Source organism: Schistocerca americana, chromosome 4 (genome assembly GCF_021461395.2).
Source record: "Schistocerca americana isolate TAMUIC-IGC-003095 chromosome 4, iqSchAmer2.1, whole genome shotgun sequence".
NCBI lineage: Eukaryota > Metazoa > Arthropoda > Insecta > Orthoptera > Acrididae > Schistocerca > Schistocerca americana.
Genome location: NC_060122.1, coordinates 357203166 through 357225629, shown reverse-complemented (window position 1 = coordinate 357225629; position 22464 = coordinate 357203166).

Sequence of the window (22464 nt, the reverse complement as noted above, 5' to 3'; positions counted from 1 at the left end):
GTCATCCTCTATCCTCTCCCAAGCGACAATACTTTTCTATACACTACAGCGGCCGCGCGGGATTAGCCGAGCGGTGTATTGCGCTACAGTCATGGACTGTGCGGCTGGTCCCGGCGGAGGTTCGAGTCCGCCCTCGGGCATGGGTGTGTGTGTTTGTCCTTAGGATAATTTTGGTTAAGTAGTGTGTAAGCTTAGGGACTGACGATCTTAGCAGTTTAGTCCCATAAGATTTCACACACATTTGAACATTTTTGAACACTACAGCGTTGCCAGCAAACAGTCGCACGTTGCTGCTCACCGTAGCTGCCAGATCATTTATGTATACAGAGGAAAAGAGCAGTCGTATCACACTTCCTGCGGTCGCTCCTGGCGATATTTTTGTCTCTGATGAACACTCGCCGTAGAGAACAACACACTGGGTTCTATTTCTTTAGAAGCCTTCTAGCCGTTCACATACGTGGGAACCCATTCAGTATGTTCGGGTGTTCGTTAACAGTCAGCAGTGGAGCGCTTTGTCGGACGCTTTCGGGAAATCTAGGAATATGGAATCTGTCTTTTTTTTTCACTATGGGACTTAACAGCTGAGGTCATCAGTCCGCTAGAACTTAGAACTACTTAAACCTGACTAACCCATGCCCGAGACAGGATTCGAACCTGCGACCGTAGCGGTCGGCCGGCTGGAATCTGCCTGTTGCCATTCATCCAAGGTTTCGCAAGATATCGTGAGAGAAAAGAGAAAGCTGAGTTTCGAACGAGCAGCACTTTCTAAATCCGTGTCGATTAGTAAAAACTTTCTGTTTCAAGGAAATTTACTGTATTCGAGCCGGCCGCTGTGGCCGAGCGGTTCTAGTCGCTTCATTCCGGAACCGTGCTGCTGCTGCGGTCGCAGGTTCGAATCCTGCCTCGGGAATGGATGTGTGTGATGCCTTTAGGTTAGTGAGGTTTAAGTATTTCTAAGTCTAGGGGACTGATGACCTCAGGTGTTTAAGTCTCATAGTGCTTTGAACCATTTGAACTATGTTCGAACTAAGAACGTGCCCAAGAATTTTGAAGCAAATCGACGTTGAGAACATTGGTCTGTAATTTTGCGGGTCAGTTCTAAACCCCCCTCCCCCTTTTTTTTACGACGATTGTTACTTGCGTTTTTTTCCAATTGCCTGGGACTTAGCGCTGAGCGAGAGAATTGCAAACAGAATGAGGGACCAATATCGACGAACAGTGTCTGTAAAACCAAATTGTGCCTCCACCTGGATTGGTGACTCAACTTTCAGCTGCTCTCCATCAGGGAGAATTGTCCTCCGTGCAGGAGTTAGTGTGACGGTCTGACGACGATATGTCTGTTCGACGAGCTGGAGCCTATGCGATTTTAAAATAGTCTCCCTTCGCGTTAGTCACACGCCGGGGCAAGGAACGGAAAGTCGGCGGTCACTCGGAAGGCTGTTTGCCGGGCATTGTTACAAAGGAAGCCGGCGGCTAACGCCTGGAGGAAGTAAACAGCGGCCGGCGTGTCTTGTGTGCGGAGCTGCGGCCGGTGACGGACACGGCAGGGCTGGCAGGCCGGCCGTCGCTCGACGCCTCGGCCCGACGCCGCAATCTTTTGTGGCGTCCGGCGTCGGGCGCCGCCGGCAGCGGCGGATCGATGCGTGTTGCGGCGTCGCGACGCCGTGCCTCAGCCAGCGGCAGCGGCCGAGCACCGGACAACGGCCCGCCCGCTTCCTTTGTCACGCACTGCACTTAGGCGGTCGCAGCTTACCCAGGCGTCAGTTGCGCTCTGTCTAATTGTGCATAGGGAAGCCAGACGTCAAAAGTGCCCACCTACCTCAAGTTAGGAAGGGAACCGAGCAGAAATTTGGAAAACGAATTGACTTTATGCCCTTTTTTTGAAATATTTTGATCTAGTCGTGTACTTTACATACAAAAATTTTGATAAAGAAATTATTGTTTTTAATGGCTTCTTTTACAACAGTCAATAATTGTTCTAAATTTTTCACTTAAACTTAATCCAAACATTTAAGTCATAGTAGTAGATGTAACTTTTCATAATGAATCTCATATTCGATATTTCCAGGTTATGGACCCTACTTACACATCACCTACGCTTTAAAAGTGCGATGTTAATAAAAGGCAACAACAATTAACGTAATTTGTTCTTTTTTTAAAGAAAATTGTGGTGGTCATCAAGTATTCCGCTGTTGGTAGAGCACATAATTGAAAATGCGTTAGTGTTTCTAGGGTTAAAGTTCAGGGGGAAAAAATAAGAACTTTGATGATGTTTGCCGAAGAATCTGTAATTCGGCAAGCTGCTTGAAAGAACAGTTGCACGGAAAAGTAGATCATATTTGCCGTTTTATTGACTGAGAGAATCAGTGAGCACATTACTTTTCACTAGAAACTTAATTCTAGTTAAGCCTAACAAAATTATTTAGTAGCTAAGCCGGTTTCGAGAGTAATCGTTATCAAGAGTCCTACAAAAAAAAAAAACAGTTCAAAAAATAATTGATTTTAGATTTTTAAAAGATAAACTTATTTAATCGTCTACATAGGTGTTATCCGTTTCTAAACCGTCCTCATTAGATATCGAACGCTTACGCCAACGGTTTTTGTAATTCCCCAAATACCGGGTGATCAAAAAGTCAGTATAAATTTGAAAACTTAATAAACCACGGAGTAATGTAGATAGAGAGGTAAAAATTGACACACATGCTTGGAATGACATAGGGTTTAATTAGAACAAAAAAAAACGAAGTTCATAAAAGGTCCGACAGATGGCGCTGGACAGCAAAACGTCAGTGACTGCGCATGACAATCGTCATGCTTGGCCTCCCAGGTCCAAAGACCTCAGTTCGTGCGATTATTGGCTTTGGGGTTACCTGAAGTCGCCAAGTGTATCGTGATCGACCGACATCTCTAGGGATGCTGAAAGACAACATCCGACGCCAATGCACCATAACTCCGGACATGCTTTACGGTGCTGTTCACAACATTATTCCTCGACTACAGCTATTGTTGAGGAATGATGGAGGACATATTGAGCATTTCCTGTAAAGAACATCATCTTTGCTTTGTCTTACTTTGTTATGCTAATTATTGCTATTCTGATCAGATGTAGCGTCATCTATCGGACATTTTTTGAACTTTTGTATTTTTTTGGTTCTAATAAAACCCCACGTCATTCCAAGCATGTGTGTCAATTTGTACCTCTCTATCAACATTATTCCGTGATTTCAAATGGTTCAAATGGCTCTGAGCACTATGGGACTTAACATCTGAGATCACCAGTCCCCTAGAACTTAGAACTACTTAAACCTAACTTAACCTAAGGACATCACGCACATCCGTGCCCGAGGGCATTCGGAAGGACGACGGTTCAATCCCGTCTCCAGCCATCCTGATTTAGGTTTTCCGTGATTTCCCTAAATCGCTTCAGGCAAATGCCGGGATGGTTCCTTTGAAAGGGCACGGCCGATTTCCTACCCAATCCTTCCCTAACCAGAGCATGAGCTCCGTCTCTAATGACCTCGTTGTCGACGGGACGTTAAACACTAACCACCACCACCACCGTGCCCGAGGCAGGATTCGAACCTGCGACCGTAGCGGTCGCGCGGTTCCAGACTGAAGCGCCTAGAACCGCTCGGCCACTCCGGCCGGCTATTCCGTGATTTATTCAGTTTTCAAATTAATACAGACTTTTTGATCACCCGGTATTTATGTAGCTCGATGTGTAGGATAGTATGTGGCTCTGTCAGCGATCCGTTGTTAATCTCATCTACGCTTGTAAAACAACGTCTTTTAATACTTTCTTTACCTTCGCGGACAGAAAAAGAGTCAAATGGGGCCATGCCCGTAGAATATGTAGACTGGAGCATAATTACAGTATCGTTTTGGATAAAAATTCACGAGCAAGCAACGAATTATTCCGCGTAATCATTTCTTTTAATTTAAACTTTCCAATTTAGCTATAAAGTTCTTTTTGAAAGCCTTAGACATTCTGGAAGTATTGGCGATTAAACTCACTCTGCCTGTTGAGGGAATTTATTACCAAAGTAAGCAGATTTCTAAAATTCGTGTATTTAATCTTACATATGGCCAAAAAAACCTTGTTATATGTGTGATAAATATTACCTCAACTCACCACAAACACACGCACTTTGCGTTTCTGGCAGGAAGAGGTTGTTGAACGACCTATCGACCGAACGGAGTTTCACAGTGGTTGGACATTGTGCTCATATCAAGGAGAAGCCAATTTCAGATCACCTTCAATCCATATTCCGCGGTTTCTCTCAATCGCTTAAAGTAATCACAGGTATGGTTCATGTAAAATGGACATGACCGATTTTCTTCATTTCTTTCTTCTTCTTTGATAAATCTTAAAGACGGTTATCGACCGGAAGCTCTCCACTTTTGCTTTACCGTGCCTTTTCCTAAATCTGCTAACTTCCTCAATTTTTAATGTCATCCAACATTACAAGCCTTTTTTTCTCCGTCTCGTAACAATTTTTCCTCCGATGACTCTTTGTTACAGGCAATTTCTACGCTATACTTGTCCTAACCAAGATGTTTGCCTCACGCTTATTATTTCCGTTTTTCTTCTTTACTCTCCCGTCTTCCGAAGTACTCTTCAGGCCCCATTCTGTCAGTGCGATTCACTTTAATCATTTTTCTCCACGACCGGACTAACCAATTATTTTTCCTCTTTCTTTTTGACTGTCCGTAGTTCACAGCCACATAAAACTGCATACAACTGACGAATTTCTTACTTAGCCCCATTGGAATTACTGGGTACTATTGCGATGCCGCTGCGCAGACCAGTGTGTTTGCCAAGCCTCAGTGAGCCGTTCCAGTAGGAGATTCGCATAACGGCTAATAGCGTGTGATTATATATAATCACATGAAATTAACCGTTGTCCATTGATAGTGACTGGGCCAAATATCTCATGAAATAAGCATCAACGAAAAAACTACAAAGAACGAAACTCATCTAGCTTGAAGGGATAAACCAGATGGCGCTATGGTTGGCCCGCTAGATGGCGCTGCCATAGGCCAAACGGATATCAGCTGCGTTTTTTTTTTAATAGGAAGCCCCATTTTTATTAGGTATTCGTGTAGTACGTAAAGAAATATGAATGTTTTAGTTGGACCACTTTTTTCGCTTTGTGACAGATGGCGCTGTAATAGTCACAAACGTATAAGTACGTGGTATCACGTAACATTCCGCCAGTGCGGACTGTATTTGCTTCGTGATACATTACTCGTGTTAAAATGGACCGTTTACCAATTGCGGAAAAGGTCGATATCGTGTTCATGTATGGCTATTGTGATCAAAATGCCCAACGGGCGTGTGCTATGTATGCTGCTCGGTATCCTGGACGAAATCATCAAGTGCCCGGACCATTCGCCGGATAGTTACGTTATTTAAGGAAACAGGAAGTGTTCAGCCTCATGTGAAACGTCAACCACGACCTACAACAAATGATTACGCCCAAGTGGGTGTTTTAGCTGCTGTCGCGGCTAATCCGCGCAGCAGTAGCAGACAAATTTCCCGAGAATCGGGAATCTCAAAATCGTCGGTGTTGAGAATGCTACATCAACATCGATTGCACCTGTACCATATTTCTATGCACCAGGAATTGCATGGCGACGACTTTGAACGTCGTGTACAGTTCTGCCACTGGGCACAAGAGAAATTACTGGACTATGACAGATTTTTTGCACGCGTTCTATTTAGCGACGAAGCGTCATTCACCAAGAGCGGTAACGAAACCGGCATAATACGCACTATTGGGCAACGGAAAATCCACGATGGCTGCGACAAGTGGAACATCTGCGACCTTGCCAGGTTAATGTATGGTGCGGCATTATGGGAGGAAGGATAATTGGCCCCCATTTTATCGATGGCAATCTAAATGGTGCAATTTATGCTGATTTCCTACGTAATGTTCAACCAATGTTACTACAAGATGTTTCACTGCATGACAGAATGGCGATGTACTTCCAACATGATGGATGTCCGGCACATAGCTCGCGTGCGGTTGAAGCGGCATTGAATGGCATATTTCATGACAGGTGGATTGGTCGTCAAGCACTATACCATGGCCCGCACGTTCACCGGATCTGACGTCCCCGGATTTCATTCTGTGGGGAAAGTTGAAGGATATATGCCATCGTGATCCACCGACAACGCCTGACAACATGCGTCAGAGCTTTGTCAATGCACGCGCTAACATTATGGAAGGCGTACTACTCGTTGTTGAGAGGAATGTCGTTACACGTACTGCAAAATGCATTGAGGTTGAAGGACATCATTTTGAGCATTTATTGCATTTATGTGGTATTTACAGGCAATCACGCTGTAACAGCGTGCGTTCTCAGAAATGATAAATTCACTAAGGTACATGTATCACATTGGAACAACCGAAAAAAAATGTTCAAACGTACCTACGTTCTGTATTTTAATTTAAAAAACCTACCTGTTACTGTTCGTCTAAAATTGTGAGCCATATGTTTGTGACTATTACAGCGCCACCTATCACAAAGCGAAAAAGTGGTCCAAGTAAAACATTCATATTTCTTTACGTACTCCACGAATACGTAATAAAAAATGGGGGTTCCTATTTTAAAAAACGCAGTTGAAATCCATTTGACCAATGGCAGCGCCATCTAGCGGGCCAACCATAGCGCCATCTGGTTTCCCCCCTTCAAGCTAGACAATTATCGTTCTTTGTATTTTTTTCGTTTGACGCTTCTTTCGTGAGATATTTGGCCCGGTCACGATCAATAGACCACCCTGTATATAAAATCACAAGCCGTCAGAAAAGCAAATAAGGGATTTACAGAGGAGGTTGTATTGAGGAATAATTGTTAAGGAAAAAATTCGATAGTTACCCCGTTTCGCAAGTTGCTTAGCGATCATGGTAGCAGCCAATCAGGAAGTCGCATGCTCAAATTCAACCAGCCTGCCTGAGACAGTATCGTCAAACTTATTCTTCATTTGGTTTCCTCAAACCGAACAAATGTAGCTTTTGCTCATTGCATTTGAACAAGTGGTAACTCACTTCGTGCTTTATCGCATTTTAGCGCGTTTAAGTGCTCGAATTTGCGCGCGCAGGGACTTGATTGGCTAACTGCAGTGCTAAATAACTCGTAAACCGCGCAACGGAACATATTTTTTCAATAGTTATTTTTCAGCACAACCTCCCCTGCAAAGCTTATCAGGTGATTCTGATCTCCCAGTACATCAAACGCAAAGCACCATGCAACTTAGATCCGGTTGAAGAGAGGGATGTTTTGTTAATCAGCGACAAATACGAGTTATACACTGATTTTAATGGTGTTCCAGATATGATATAACTTTGAAGTTATTCTTCGGACGGGAAAATTCCACATGCGTAGAGATACTGTTGAAGTCTGTACCATATGACTATCAGGGTTTTTTTCGTGATTTTCGTAGAGGGTTGCTTTTAAAGCAATTTTCCACTACCGCGGAGAGAGAATTGTTGGTGCGGCTGCCTGCGCCGGCGGCTGTGGCCGAGCGGTTCTAAGCGCTTCAGTCCAGAACCACGTGGCTGTTACGGTCGCAGGTTCGAATCCTGCCTGGGGCATGGATGTGTGTGATGTCCTTAGTTAGGTTTAAGTAGTTCTATGTCTAGGGGACTGATGACCTCAGATGTTATGTCCCATAGAGCTTAGAGCCATTTGATTTTTGCGGCTGCCTGCAAACAAGTCGCGTTACGCATACGCCGCTGCTTTGGACTTTAAACGCCATATGGCAAGTAATTTAAATCGGACTATTAAGGATTTCCTCCTGCACCTCTTACCAGTTTGAGTGTGAACTCCGTCTGTAATGACCCCGTCACCGACGCGGCGCTAAACCCTTATGTTTCTTTCGACGGGAATCGCGGGATATTCGAGACCGCCTTCCTGAAGGCGCGCTTTGCGGAAGACGAGCAGTTGTTAATGTAGTCGGATTATTTACGATGTTTAGCGACCTTTACTTGCCGCCTTCCAGGTCTGTTTCGTTCTAGGTAAACAATCCCCGGCGCTCCGGTTGGAAAATAATTCCATCAGCCGTCGCCAAAACAAATGGAGATGCCAGGAAAATACGGCGCTGGCGAAAATAAAGTGGAGGGCACTCCGGCAGCAATGACGGCGTCCACAAACAACAGCGCATCGTCCCGTGTTTGTTTCTGAGTATGGCGGGGAGGCGCTGCCCTGCTCCGATCGCACTGGCCGCGTTGCGCAAGCGTGTTTTGCGGTGGAGCCGCGTGCGTAGCCTGGCGGGCGGGCGGCTGCCGAGTGAATCGAATGCAGAAGTTTTCACTCGTGAGGGACGCGTGTGCTTCGGAGCCGTTACTGGGAGATTAAGATTGGTAGCCGGCCGGCAAACGAAATAGGATGTCCGGTTTCGGATGCTAGCATTCTGAACAAAGCGCGATTTGCCTGTCGAGCTATGGCTTTGGTTTATCGAATCTCGTTACGCAGTAGTAATACGTCGCTTGCGGCAGAAGTCCGCATATACTGGGAGCCTGAAAGAAAATCGTTTTTTATCTACTAAACTGCGAAACCCCAGATGGATATTGCAATCCATTCTCTCATGAATTACACTGCTAGTCCTTAGCAGGACGAAAAAGAAGCTGCAGGGCAGATTGGGAAATCAGTCTCGAATAACTTTCGAACAGCCTACAGCAAAAACCCGAGTCGTTCGTCGTAATTGCATATGCTGATGATCTCCTAGTACCTAGTAACAGCAGGCTACGACTAGGAACGAATTTGGAAGTCCTGTTAGATCGTATTTAGCTCATTCCTTCCGGTTTCGGTGTAACACAACCAGTTAGTGCCGCATTATTGTTCTTCTAGGACCTTTTTCCTTCTTTTCGCCGTACTTGTTTTCCATATTTCTGTTGATTAGCTTACTCGTTGGAGCTGTTGTCTCTTCCATATTCTCACTTAAAAATGGTTCACATGGCTCTAAGCGCTAGGGGATTTAACATCAGCGATCATCAGTCCCCTAGACTTAAAACTACTTAAACCTAACTAACCTAAGGACATCACACAGATGCGTGCCTGAGGCATGATTCGAACCTGCGGCCGTAGCTGCATCGCGGATCCGGACTGAAGCGCCTAGAACCGCTCGTCCACAGCGGCCGGCACATTCTCACTTCTGAGATAATAATTCGCGCGTGACACAAGCTACAGGATAGTTTCTTCATTTCTGACAGTGGATAATAGCGGTCGTACTGTATCTTACAATACAGCTTAATAAAAAGAATCAGTGCTATTTCTGTGTGTCACCTTGAGGTATTATTTTTATTGGTTAATTAAAACTTTAATGTTGGTAGCGCATCTAGCCGACGTGAAAGGGCAAAACTTTCACGCTACGTAGCCACAAAAAGAGAATTTTGGATTTTACAAGCTGAGGTCTAAAAGTAGAACTCGCGAAGGATGTGAAAATAGGGTTCCGGAATGATGGATGTTAAATAAACCTTCCCAGCACTTTACGAATGAAACTACCAAGCGACATGGCGCAGTTGGTTTGCGCACTGGACTTGCATTCAGAAGAATGACGATTCAAAACCGTGTCCGGCCATCCTGATTTAGGATTTCCATGATTTCCCTAAATCGCTCCTGGCAAATGCCGGGACGGTTTCTCTGAAAGGGCACGGCCGACTTCCTTCCCCATCCGTCCCTAATCCGTTCGGATCGATGACCTCGTTGTTTGGTCCCCTCCCCCAAATCAACCACAACCATCCAACCAACCAACAAATCTAAAAGCTACAACTAAAATCCTGTAACGAGAATCAAGAGTAACAACCCTAAAATGCCCAGCATTAACGTAAAGTGAAATGACCCCTTAAAACTAAATTGACGATAAATATATGCGAGGCTGCAATGTAAGAATCTTAATGATATGTAATTCATCTACGAAAGAAGTGGCTCACAAGCTACTTGTAAGAGTGATTCTTGGGATTTCTAATCATTCTGGTACCGTTACTAGGTTGAAGTAACATAAGAGATAGAGAAGATACACTTAAGAGCTGCACTCTTTAGTATAGGTACTCTTTAGTAGATTTTCTGTACATCCCATGGTCTAACGATTCATCTCCTCTCTTCTTAAGCAACACTTGAAAGAAAGTTCACTGCTTTGGTTTTCCAGATTCCGTCGTATAATTTGTGTTATGACGGATAGAGTGTAATTATTTCAAACCACAAACCTATTATTCACGTGTCGGTATAAACATACACTTAGCCTCTGTCCCCAAATTCCCTACAGTAAGTAATAACGGGCTACGCTTCCCAGTTGCGTTGTTTTGTCCATATTGTCGCCACCGAGGAAAGAGATAGCCTTGAGAGAGAGAACCAGCTGAAGAAGACTAGGTCAGCAGTCGAAAAATGGGCATGACTGAACACCAGGAACTATACCATCAACCATTCACGCTGGGAAAACTTCAGAAGTTAAATGCCTTCTTTTATCTGTGTCATTCAGAAACACAACGAAACTCTGTGTTGCCTGCCTCTAGACGTGGACACGTGACTCGGGGCCGCAGGGTCGATGTCGGAGTCGCTGTCTGCGACGACACGAGCTTTTTACAGCGGCCAAGCCAATCAGGACGAAGCGATTAAACAAGTCGTAAAATTTTATGTCTAGAAATAGTCGGTAGTACATACTTCCAGTGTGACTTAGTCAGCTAATCCAATTAGTTTTATAAGTTGAATTTATTGCGTGGAAGACAGAGTTCTTTCGAAGACTTGAGCTCATGTATGCTGCGACGAACTGAGTAAATGAGCCGTTTTTTGAGGTGCATTGGTTATGCCCATAGACTTTAACGATTTTTGTGATATTTACAAACTGAACTGTGATGTCATATGCAGCTATAAAATCGACCATGTCTTACCTAACGAGTGACGACTCAACTGTTTAGAGCATAAGGATTAAACTACCACAAAGAAGTGTACTTGAGCACCACTTTGCATGCGTTTTGCGCTCGTCGCATGTCGCATACGGGTAAATCAAATGTTAATCACCGACGTTACCACATTGAGAGCACATTATTTACTCGTAGCGGAGTGTAATCGACGATTATTTACAATTAGTTCTGGAGCCTACACGAAATGCAAGCGGTTGTCATAACGTGTTACACCTCTTAGCGTCTAACAATCTGAAGCAAATAGTTAGCGTCATAGCAGATGCAGGTATTAATGACTAAATTTTCGCCGTAACGAGATTAAGTATCGGAGTATCAAAAATTCACCAAAAAAACCCCAAGAGCATATAAAAATTTGCTTTTATACATTTCTGTGAAAGAATGCGTGTTCCATTAATTTTAACTGCTTAAGCGTCGACCATGAGTGGCTCAAATTCGAATAAATAGTGATGACTGCAGTCAAAAGTTTTATACCAGGTACATTAATAAGAGATGATACACAAAAAATAAATGTTAGGACACTGTTTCAGAAGCAGCGAGTAAGCATACTAGAGACCGCACCATGTCCAAGATTGTCTACGGATCACAGAATTTCGAAATTTAATGGGGACTTCATTTCGATATGCTTTTAACAATTTCCGCAAGGAAATCCTATCTGGAAGTGTACCAGAAAATGTAAAGAAGTTCTGATCGTATGTAACATAGATGAGTAGCAATAGAAAATTAGCACATTCACTCTGTGTTAGAAATGATAGTGTTACAGACGACAGCACCACTATGGCTGACTTCCCAAATTCTTTAACCAGTAAATATTGCAGAATTTTAAACAAGGACAACAGTATTCAGAAATAATTTAAGAGTAGAGGCCCTTGGTATGGCCAAGAAACTTTACGCTACTTAGTAAAAGAAAGTTTTCTGACCCACACTGTGTACTGGTGAGGTTTCTTTCAGAATAATCGGAATAAATAGCTCTATTTTAGCTATCATATACAGCCGCTTGCTCGTCGAAGATCTGCACTCAAAATCTTGAAGGTTGTACAACTCGCTTCTGCACGCTGCTGTGTTTGGCGCAGATTCACAAACTTCTTGGCAACAAGTCTCTTCCTGACAGCAGCAATGGTCTCCTCAGTAACAGACAATAGAATCCATTAACTCGGAGAGCCTTTCAGGGTGAAATTCTCTCTCTCTGAAACTCCCAGTATTACCTCTATATGGGAGCCTCAGTGGGATTGTATCATATTTTAGCTTGAAGACCAGTTTTTGCGCTTGGGTGGGCCTTGCGGAAGCTGAGGACACCATACGGCCCTTAATGGTTAGGGGTATCGAATTGCCGGCCGCGGTGGTCTCGCGGTTCTAGGCGCGCAGTCCGGAACCACGCGACTGCTACGGTCGCAGGTTCGAATCCTGCCTCGGGCATGGATGTGTGTGATGTCCTTAGGTTAGTTAGGTTTAACTAGTTCTAAGTTCTAGGGGACTGATGACCTAAGATGTTAAGTCCCATAGTGCTCAGAGCCATTTGAACCATTTGGGTATCGAATTCTGAACGGAAATTCGTGAGGGTCTTATGCAAGAGCAAGCAACCGATACACGGGAGAGTTATCAGCCGGTGATACAAATTATAACAAAGGAGAGAGAATTTCCAGTGATTCTGTTCTCTAGCGGTGATATTTATGTGGTTGCAAAAAAACATCATAGAAGCAGTTATGCGTCAGGACGTTGTCAGTGCTGCCGATGTAAGGAGTCCGAGTGACAGACGCAGTTGGAAAGAAAATGTCGTTAAGTAGGAAGCAGGCTTGCATAGAGTTTAGCATTAATGGTCACCGCGTATAGCATCCAGTGCAAGTGATACCACAGCTCCATGCTTGCATTTTGCTGGGGTTGGATTTTCTAAGTAAGATGCAAGCCAAACTTGTGACAGACAAACGAAATCCGACACAATGGTTTTTACCGAGTTGTTACACACTTGTATGCAAAAGGACAAGGGCAAGGATGCATAATTATTATGTTTGGATATGTCACCAACGCCATGGGCCATACGCAGATAGCACACATATTCGTCGAGAAAAAATAGGCAACGGAACCGAATTGTGTATAAAAGGCTTGTACACTTCTCGGAAAGCAGACAGCTGTGAAATTTGCTTGGGTGGCAGATATTGGGGAAGGAGGTAGACGAGAGATTGCTAATACCCTGCACAATTACAGGGTTGTGTCCTCCAGCCCTCCAGGGGAAATTGAGGATATTATTTAGAAGTTTTTGGTGCTTCCACACCAACCATATTCTACATGAGCATAGCTGATACCTTTAGCCAAAATTGCAACAGTAGAGGAGATTGGACGTATGTTAGTTGATAGAGTAACTGAACCTGCACCAAGCCAATAGTCTGCAATAACACTATAGTGCCGATAGCTAAAAAAGATGGGAGTGTCCAGCTAATATTAGATGCCAGGAAGTTAAATAAGATACTGGTGGATGAGAGAGATGGACCTGAAATGATGAAACATTTGTTACAAAAATTTCACGGGGTTAGAATGATGACTAGTTTCGATCTAATAGCAAGGTATTGGCAGATTATGTTGCATGCTAGATGTTGTCAGTACACCGCATTCCTGCATAGCAGACTGAGTTATCAATTAACGAGACTGTTATTAGGACTTAACGTGAGCACATCTGCTTTTGTGCATGCCCTGCGGCGTTTCCTGGGTCCAAACTTATCAGAGAAATTCGCTGCGGTGAGCTGTCATGAACATAACTCAGTCCTGTACAAAGAGAGTGATCTCACTTGCATTCCGAGAAAGTCGGTGTTCAGTCAAGAAGAAATGAAATTTATGTGGCACATCATCAACTGAGCGGGCGTCCTGCCGGACCTGACGAAATGCGGAGGAATCGTAGAGATACCCACACCAAAAATCGCCAAACAGCTACTTGCCTTCATCTACATCTACATTTATACTCCGCAAGCCACCCAACGGTGTGTGGCGGAGGGGACGTTACGTGCCACTGTCATTACCTCCATTTCCTGTTCCAGTCGCGTATGGTTCGCGGGAAGAACGACTGTCTGAAAGCCTCCGTGCGCGCTCTAATCTCTCTAATTTTACATTCGTGATCTCCTCGGGAGGTATAAGTAAGGGGAAGCAATATATTCGATACTTCATCCAGAAACTCACCCTCTCGAAACCTGGCGAGCAAGCTACACCGCGATGCAGAGCGCCTCTCTTGCAGAGTCTGCCACTTGAGTTTGTTAAACATCTCCGTAACGCTATCACGGTTACCAAATAACCCTGTGACGAAACGCGCCGCTCTTCTTTGGATCTTCTCTATCTCCTCCGTCAACCCGATCTGGTACGGATCCCACACTGATGAGCAATACTCAAGTATAGGTCGAACGAGTGTTTTGTAAGCCACCTCCTTCGTTGATAGACTACATTTTCTAAGAACTCTCCCAATGAATCTCAACCTGGTACCCACCTTACCAACAATTAATTTTATATGATCATTCCACTTCAAATCTTTCCGCACGCATACTCCCAGATATTATACAGAAGTAACTGCTACCAGTGTTTGTTCCGCTATCATATAATCATACAATAAAGGATCCTTCTTTCTATGTATTCGCAATACATTACATTTGTCTATGTTAAGGGTCAGTTGCCACTCCCTGCACCAAGTGCCTATCCGCTGCAGATCTTCCTGCATTTCGCTACAATTTTCTAATGCTGCAACTTCTCTGTATACTACAGCATCATCCGTGAAAAGCCGCATGGAACTTCCAACACTATCTACTAGGTCATTTATATATATATTGTGAAAAGCAATGGTCCCATAACACTCCCCTGTGGCACGCCAGAGGTTACTTTAACGTCTGTAGACGTCTCTCCATTGATAACAACATGCTGTGTTCTGTTTGCTAAAAACTCTTCAATCCAGCCACACAGCTGGTCTGATATTCCGTAGGCTCTTACTTTGTTTATCAGGCGACAGTGCGGAACTGTATCGAACGCCTTCCGGAAGTCAAGAAAAATAGCATCTACCTGGGAGCCTGTATCTAATATTTTCTGGGTCTCATGAACAAATAAAGCGAGTTGGGTCTCACACGATCGCTGTTTCCGGAATCCATGTTGATTCCTACATAGTAGATTCTGGGTTTCCAAAAACGACATGATACTCGAGCAAAAAACATGTTCTAAAATTCTACAACAAATCGACGTCAGTGATATAGGTCTATAGTTTTGCGCATCTGCTCGACGACCCTTCTTGAAGACTGGGACTACCTGTGTTCTTTTCCAATCATTTGGAACCTTCCGTTCCTCTAGAGACTTGCGGTAGACGGCTGTTAGAAGGGGGGCAAGTTCTTTCGCGTAATCTGTGTAGAATCGAATTGGTATCCCGTCAGGTCCAGTGGACTTTCCTCTGTTGAGTGATTCCAGTTGCTTTTCTATTCCTTGGACACTTATTTCGATGTCAGCCATTTTTTCGTTTGTGCGAGGATTTAGAGAAGGAACTGCAGTGCGGTCTTCCTCTGTGAAACAGCTTTGGAAAAAGGTGTTTAGTATTTCAGCTTTACGCGTGTCATCCTCTGTTTCAATGCCATCACCATCCCGGAGTGTCTGGATATGCTGTTTCGAGCCACTTACTGATTTAACGTAAGACCAGAACTTCCTAGGATTTTCTGTAAAGTCGCTACATAGAATTTTATTTTCGAATTCACTGAACGCTGCACGCATAGCTCTCCTTACGCTAACTTTGACATCGTTTAGCTTCTGTTTGTCTGAGAGGTTTTGGCTGCGTTTAAACTTGGAGTGAAGCTCTCTTTGCTTTCGCAGTAGTTTCCTAACTTTGTTGTTGTACCACGGTGGGTTTTTCCCGTCCCTCACAGCTTTACTCGGCACGTACCTGTCTAAAACGCATTTTACGATTGCCTTGAACTTTTTCCATAAACACTCAACATTGTCAGTGTCGGAACAGAAATTTTCATTTTGATCTGTTAGGTAGTCTGAAATCTACCTTCTATTACTCTTGCTAAACAGATAAACCTTCCTCCCTTTTTTTATATTCCTATTAACTTCCATATTCAGGGATGCTGCAACGGCCTTATGATCACTGATTCCCTGTTCTGCACATACAGAGTCGAAAAGCTCGGGTCTGTTTGTTATCAGTAGGTCCAAGATGTTATCTCCCCGAGTCGGTTCTCTGTTTAAATGCTCGAGGTAATTTTCGGATAGTGCACTCAGTATAATGTCACTCGATGCTCTGTCCCTACCACCCGTCCTAAACATCTGAGTGTCCCAGTCTATATCTGGTATATTGAAATCTCCACCTAAGACTATAACATGCTGAGAAAATTTATGTAAAATGTATTCCAAATTTTCTCTCAGTTGTTCTGCCACTAATGCTGCTGAGTCGGGAGGTCGGTAAAAGGAGCCAATTATTAACCTAGCTCGGTTGTTGAGTGTAACATCCACCCATAATAATTCACAGGAACTATCCACTTCTGCTTCACTACAGGATAAACTACTACTAACAGCGACAAACACGCCACCACCGGTTGCATGCAATCTATCCTTTCTAAACACCGTCTGTGCCTTTGTAAAAATTTCGGGAGAATTTATCTCTGGCTTCAGCCAGCTTTCTGTACCTATAACTATTTCAGCTTCGGTGCTTTCTATCAGCGCTTGAAGTTCCGGTACTTTACCAACGCAGCTTCGACAGTTTACAATTACAATACCGATTGCTGCTTGGTCCCCGCATGTCCTGACTTTGCCCCGCACCCGTTGAGGCTGTTGCCCTTTCTGTACTTGCCCAAGGCCATCTAACCTAAAAAACCGCCCAGCCCACGCCACACAACCCCTGCTACCTGTGTAGCCGCACGGTCGCAGAACCGTCTCAGCCTCTGATTCAGACCCTCCACTCGGCTCTGTACCAAAGGTCCGCAGTCAGTCCTGTCGACGATGCTGCAGATGGTGAGCTCTGCTTTCATCCCGCTAGCGAGACTGGCAGCCTTCACCAAATCAGATAGCCGCCGGAAGCCAGAGAGGATTTCCTCGGATCCATAGCGACACACATCATTGGTGCCGACATGAGCGACCACCTGCAGATGGGTGCACCCTGTACCCTTCATGGCATCCGGAAGGACCCTTTCCACATCTGGAATGACTCCCCCCGGTATGCACACGGAGTGCACATTGGTTTTCTTCCCCTCTCTTGCTGCCATTTCCCTAAGGGGCCCCATTACGCGCCTGACGTTGGAGCTCCCAACTACCAGTAAGCCCACCCTCTGCGACCGCCCGGATCTTGCAGACTGAGGGGCAACCTCTGGAACTGTACAAGCAGCCATGTCAGCCTGAGACAGAGCCTGAAACCGGTTCGTCAGACAAACTGGAGAGGCCTTCCGTCCAGCCCTCCGGAATGTCTTTCGCCCCCTGCCACACCTTGAGACGACCTCCCACTCTACCACAGGTGAGGATCAGCCTCAATGCGGGCAGTATCCCGGGCAACCACAGTCGTAGTCCGATCGGGGGATGCGTGGGACGAGCTGGCCGTCCCCGACAAACCCCCTTCCGGATCCCCACAGTGATGTCCATTGGCAACAGCCTCAAGCTGTGTGACCGAAGCTAACACTGCCTGAAGCTGGGAGCGAAGGGATGCCAACTCAGCCTGCATCCGAACACAGCAGTTGCAGTCCCTATCCATGCTAAAAACTGTTGTGCAAAGAACGTCTGAACTAATCTACAGAGAGCGCAAACAAATCGACACAAATTTTAACGGTTATTGAAATACAAGATTGCCTAGTAAATGCAGTAATGCTGCTACTTGCGCACTGCTGACACACTGCTCGGCGGCGGAAGGAGACTAAGCGATTTTACACTATTCAGGTACTAAAACGCGATGCTACAACTCTCAAATACTATAATACGCCCGAAATTCATGAATTAAACAATGCAAGTACCAAAAACACGCAAAGAAATTAAGAATTAAACTATATAACAAATGAGTGAGCTAGGAGTATACGACTTGCTGCTGCAGCTGCTTATCCAACGGCGGCAGGGAGCACTGGCACATGGTCTGGGTGGGATTTTATCGTAGGTTTCCGAAGAGACAAGCCTTAAGCACACCTTGCCTGCTCACGTTAACGGATACCAAAGCAGTTCGGGCCTGGAATGGGTATTGTTAAGTGGAAATTGAACGTGTCAAGCAGGAATAGTGTTTTGCTTTGATACTGTACCATACTGATCTGGCGCTGCCATTTCACCAGACCTCAGATAACTTATCCTATGGTACTGGCGCCCATGTGTTCCAACTAGAGGAGTGGAATTGGAAAACTGTCAGTAGGACTTATAGTGACTTCTGAACTTGCCCGGGATACTGCCCGCATTGAGGCTGATCCCTCACCTGTGGTAGTGTGGGAGGTCGTCTCACCTGATGATGCCGGACGTCTCTGGGCCGAAATATCGTGGCAGAATGTCGACGGGATCCGGCTGCATGCCCGGAAATTATTATTAGAAGGACTTATAGTGTTTGCCAGAAGAGTGCTCACTAAACATGAGCGAAACTGTTGAGCACTGGCCATAGAGCACTTCAGCACTGTTTGCTAAGGAAACAAAAGACGATGTGGATCGATCGCCATACTCTCAAGATTTGGTTTGGGGACATTTCTCACTCATGGACGGCTAATGAGGTGGGTGTTGTTGCTAGAATACCGTAAGTTTCAAATATGTTACTATCTGGAGAGTAGAAAGTAGTGGCTGATGCTCTCTCTGGATTATTTGTAGGGAGTGAGAATAGTTAGGGATAACAAATGAAAGTCGACAAGTTATAGTCATAAATCTGAAACGAGTGCCTTTTGATAATTATTTATAGGAAAAGTTACATGACTTGCCAAAGACAAAACGTCAGGATGAAGTGCTTAAAAATCCCATCGACCAATGGGAAAGTGGCAAACACGCACCCATAAGGCATCAGTTCCTGATTAGATATGGAGTCTTGTTCAAGCGAACAGCGAGCGAAGAAGTGGAATGAAAAGTGTACACTCCGAAAAGCAGGGTGAATAAGCTCATTCGTTATGCTCATCTGCGTTTGATGCATCATGGGGCACGAAATGCGTCCCACACATAACAACTGTTGCAAATATGGCGAGAAGGGTTAGGAAGATACTGAGAACATGCAAGGACTGCCGAAAGGCTAAAATCGTGACGATAGCAAACATACCCGTCATGTGTAACAGTGTTGCATAGTGCGTATGAGGAAGAACGGCAGTTGATTTCTTTGGCCCCCTAACTTCCAGCCATATTCATCTGCTTATAATAGCAGAAGGACTTTCGAAGTTCGTGAAATTAGTCTCATTACGACGCGGAAAGGCCACAGCCGCCGTAAAAGCATTTGTTCGAGAATGTATCCCTGTATGTGGCAAGCAGAAAAAGTCAGTCTCTGACAATGGTTCCCATGTCATCTTGAAGATATGGGCAGTGACACTACAACAGAAAGGAATCACTCATACGTTGATCAATGTTCAAATCATATGCAAAACTACAGAAAAAAAGGCTCAGCAATCCAGTTACAACCAGGGCAATCACTGCAAACCATCCCCATTACAGATCAAATATTACAAAATGGTTCAAATGGCTCTGAGCACTATGGGACTTAACTTCTGATGTCATCAGTCCCCTAGAACTTAGAACTACTTAAACCTAACGAACCTAAGGACATCACACACATCCATGCCCGAGGCAGGATTCGAACCTGCGACCGTGGCGGTCGCGCGGTTCCAGACTGAAGCGCCTAGAACCGCTCGGCCACTCCGGCCGGCCAAATATTACAATGACAGCTGCAAAACGAAGGTTGTTCGATTGCGTTAAAAAAAAAAACAAAAAAAACAAAAAAACACGTATGACCTACCTTCAGTATAACATGACAACAGTAGGCGTGATAGTATTATCATTGGATCGATTTGTCTTCCATTTTTTTCTTTTTGGTACTATTCAGTCCTATACCAGTTTTACCATCAAACAAATAAAACGCTATCGCCGGGCGGTGTGGCCGAGCGGTTCTAGGCTCTACAGTTTGGAACCACGCGATCGCTACGGTCGGAGGTTCGAATCCTGCCTCGGGCATGGATGTGTGTGATGTCCTTAGGTTGGTTAGGTTTAAGTAGTTCTAAGTTATAGGGGACTGATGACCTCAGCAGTTAAGTCCCATAGTGCTCAGAGCCATTTGAACCATTTTTTAAAACGCTATCCCTCTAATAGCCTTAGGAGCTAGGTATAAGGCAATTTGTTATATCGTTCTTTGCAAACAGGGCAGCGCAATTGGAGCTACACCATACGTTACGTAAAAAATTTACGTCAGCAGAGAAGTTAGTATGTTTTTATTAATTGTACCTGGTCTAATGTCGATTTCGATATTTTACTGTGATGTTAACAGATCTTCATAAAACAATACGTATGAACTTTTATATTTCTTTAATATAGATTATTTAGTGGATCACTTAACAACTATAGTAAGAGCGACTGTAAGTTAGATTAAATCTTCGTGAAGATTTTTGAATCGATATGTAACTATATTTCCTCAATATGGTCTTCAAAAATTGTTATTTTGATTGTGATGGAACAGCTCTGTATAGGACAGTTGTATGAGCCTATTTTTACATACATAATACATACATACATTTTACATAATATTTGGTGGATCGCTTCACCACCTGTACATGAACAAACACATTGTATGTCGGCATTTCTTGATTTATTATGAAGGTGATATGCAACTGTATATGTTGATTTCATTTTCTTAAGAGGGTTTCAAATTATTACATATGAAAGAAACAAGACTGGTTTGTTTGTAAAATAGAGGGCATTACTTGCACTGCATGACGCAAATTAAAGGGGCCGTACTTACTGTAAACAGCCACGTCAGTTTCCTTCTGCCTTTTGAAACTTAATTCCAGCTATTGGCTCCTCGTTTAGGGCGAAATGAATCAATTCGTGGGCACCTGGAAATAAACGCTGAGTCACGTGCCAGTTTTGTGCAGATCTACAGACAGGGCTAAGCGTCATGATAATGTCAGTATTTGACGGTGCCCTAGCCCGTCCTCCTTAGATAGCAGGGCAGATTTTGCACGTGAAGCTGAAGCTCCGTTATCACGTCTTGTAACTCGAGGCCACGGGAATCCGGCTCTCTGCTGTTCCATAAGGCTGATTTAGCATTGGCGTCCATAAATTTGTCGTGTAGGATTTCACAGATACGCCTTAGCTTTTTCTTTTTGGGGCGCCCGGGGACGATTTTCTCAAAAATCGCCAGACTACAGGCGAAATACCCTCAGACTTCAAGAAGAATATAATAATTGCAATCCCAAAGATAGCAGGTGTTGACAGATGTGAAAATTACCGAACTATCAGTTTAGTAAATCACAGCTGCAAAATACTAACGCGAATTATTTGCAGACGAATGGAAAAACTGGTAGAGGCCGACCTCGGGGAAGATCAGTTTGGATTCCGTAGAAATGTTGGAACACGTGAGGCAATACTGACCTTACGACTTACCTTAGAAGAAAGATTAAGGAAAGGCAAACCTACGTTTCTAGCATTTGTACACTTAGAGAAAGCTTTTGACAATGTTGACTGGAATACTCTCTTTCAAATTCTAAAGGTGGCAGGGGTAAAATACAGGTAGCGGAAGGCTATTTACAATTTGTACAGAAACCAGATGGCAGTCATAAGAGTCGAGGGACAAGAAAGGGAAGCAGTGGTTGGGAAGGGAGTGAGACAGGGTTGTAGCCTCTCCCCGACGTTATTCAATCTGTATATTGAGCAAGCAGTAAAGGAAACAAAAGTAAAATTCGGAGTAAGTATTAAAATCCATGGGGAAGAAATAAAAACTTTGAGGTTCGCGGATGACATTGTAATTCTGTCAGAGACAGCGAAGGACTTGGAATAGCAGTTGAACGGAATGGATAGTGTCTTGGAGGATATAAGATGAACATCAACAAAAGCAAAACGAGTATAATGGAATGTAGTCGAATTAAGTCGGGTGATGCTGAGGGAATTAGATTAGGAAATGAGGCAATTTAAGGTAGTGAAGGAGTTTTGTTATTGGGGAGCAAAATAACTGATGATGGTCGAAGTAGAGAGGATATAAAATGTAGACTGGCGATGGCAAGGAAAGCATTTCTGAAGAAGAGAAATTTGTTAACATCGAGTACAGATTTAAGTGTCAGGAAGTCGTTTCTGAAAGTATTTGTATGGAGTGTAGGCATGTATGGAAGTGAAACGTGGACAATAAATAGTTAGGACAAGAGGAGAATAGAAGCTTTCGAAATGTGCTGCTACAGAAGAATGTTGGAGATTAGGTGGGTAGATGACGTAACTAATGGGGAGGTATTGAATAGGATTGGGGAGAAGAGAAGTTTGTGGCACAACTTGACTAGAAGAAGGGATCGGTTGGTAGGACATGTTCTGAGGCATCAAGGGGTCACAAATTTAGCATTGGAGGGCAGCGTGGAGGGTAAAAATCGTAGAGGGAGACCAAGAGATGAATACACTAAACAGATTCAGAAGG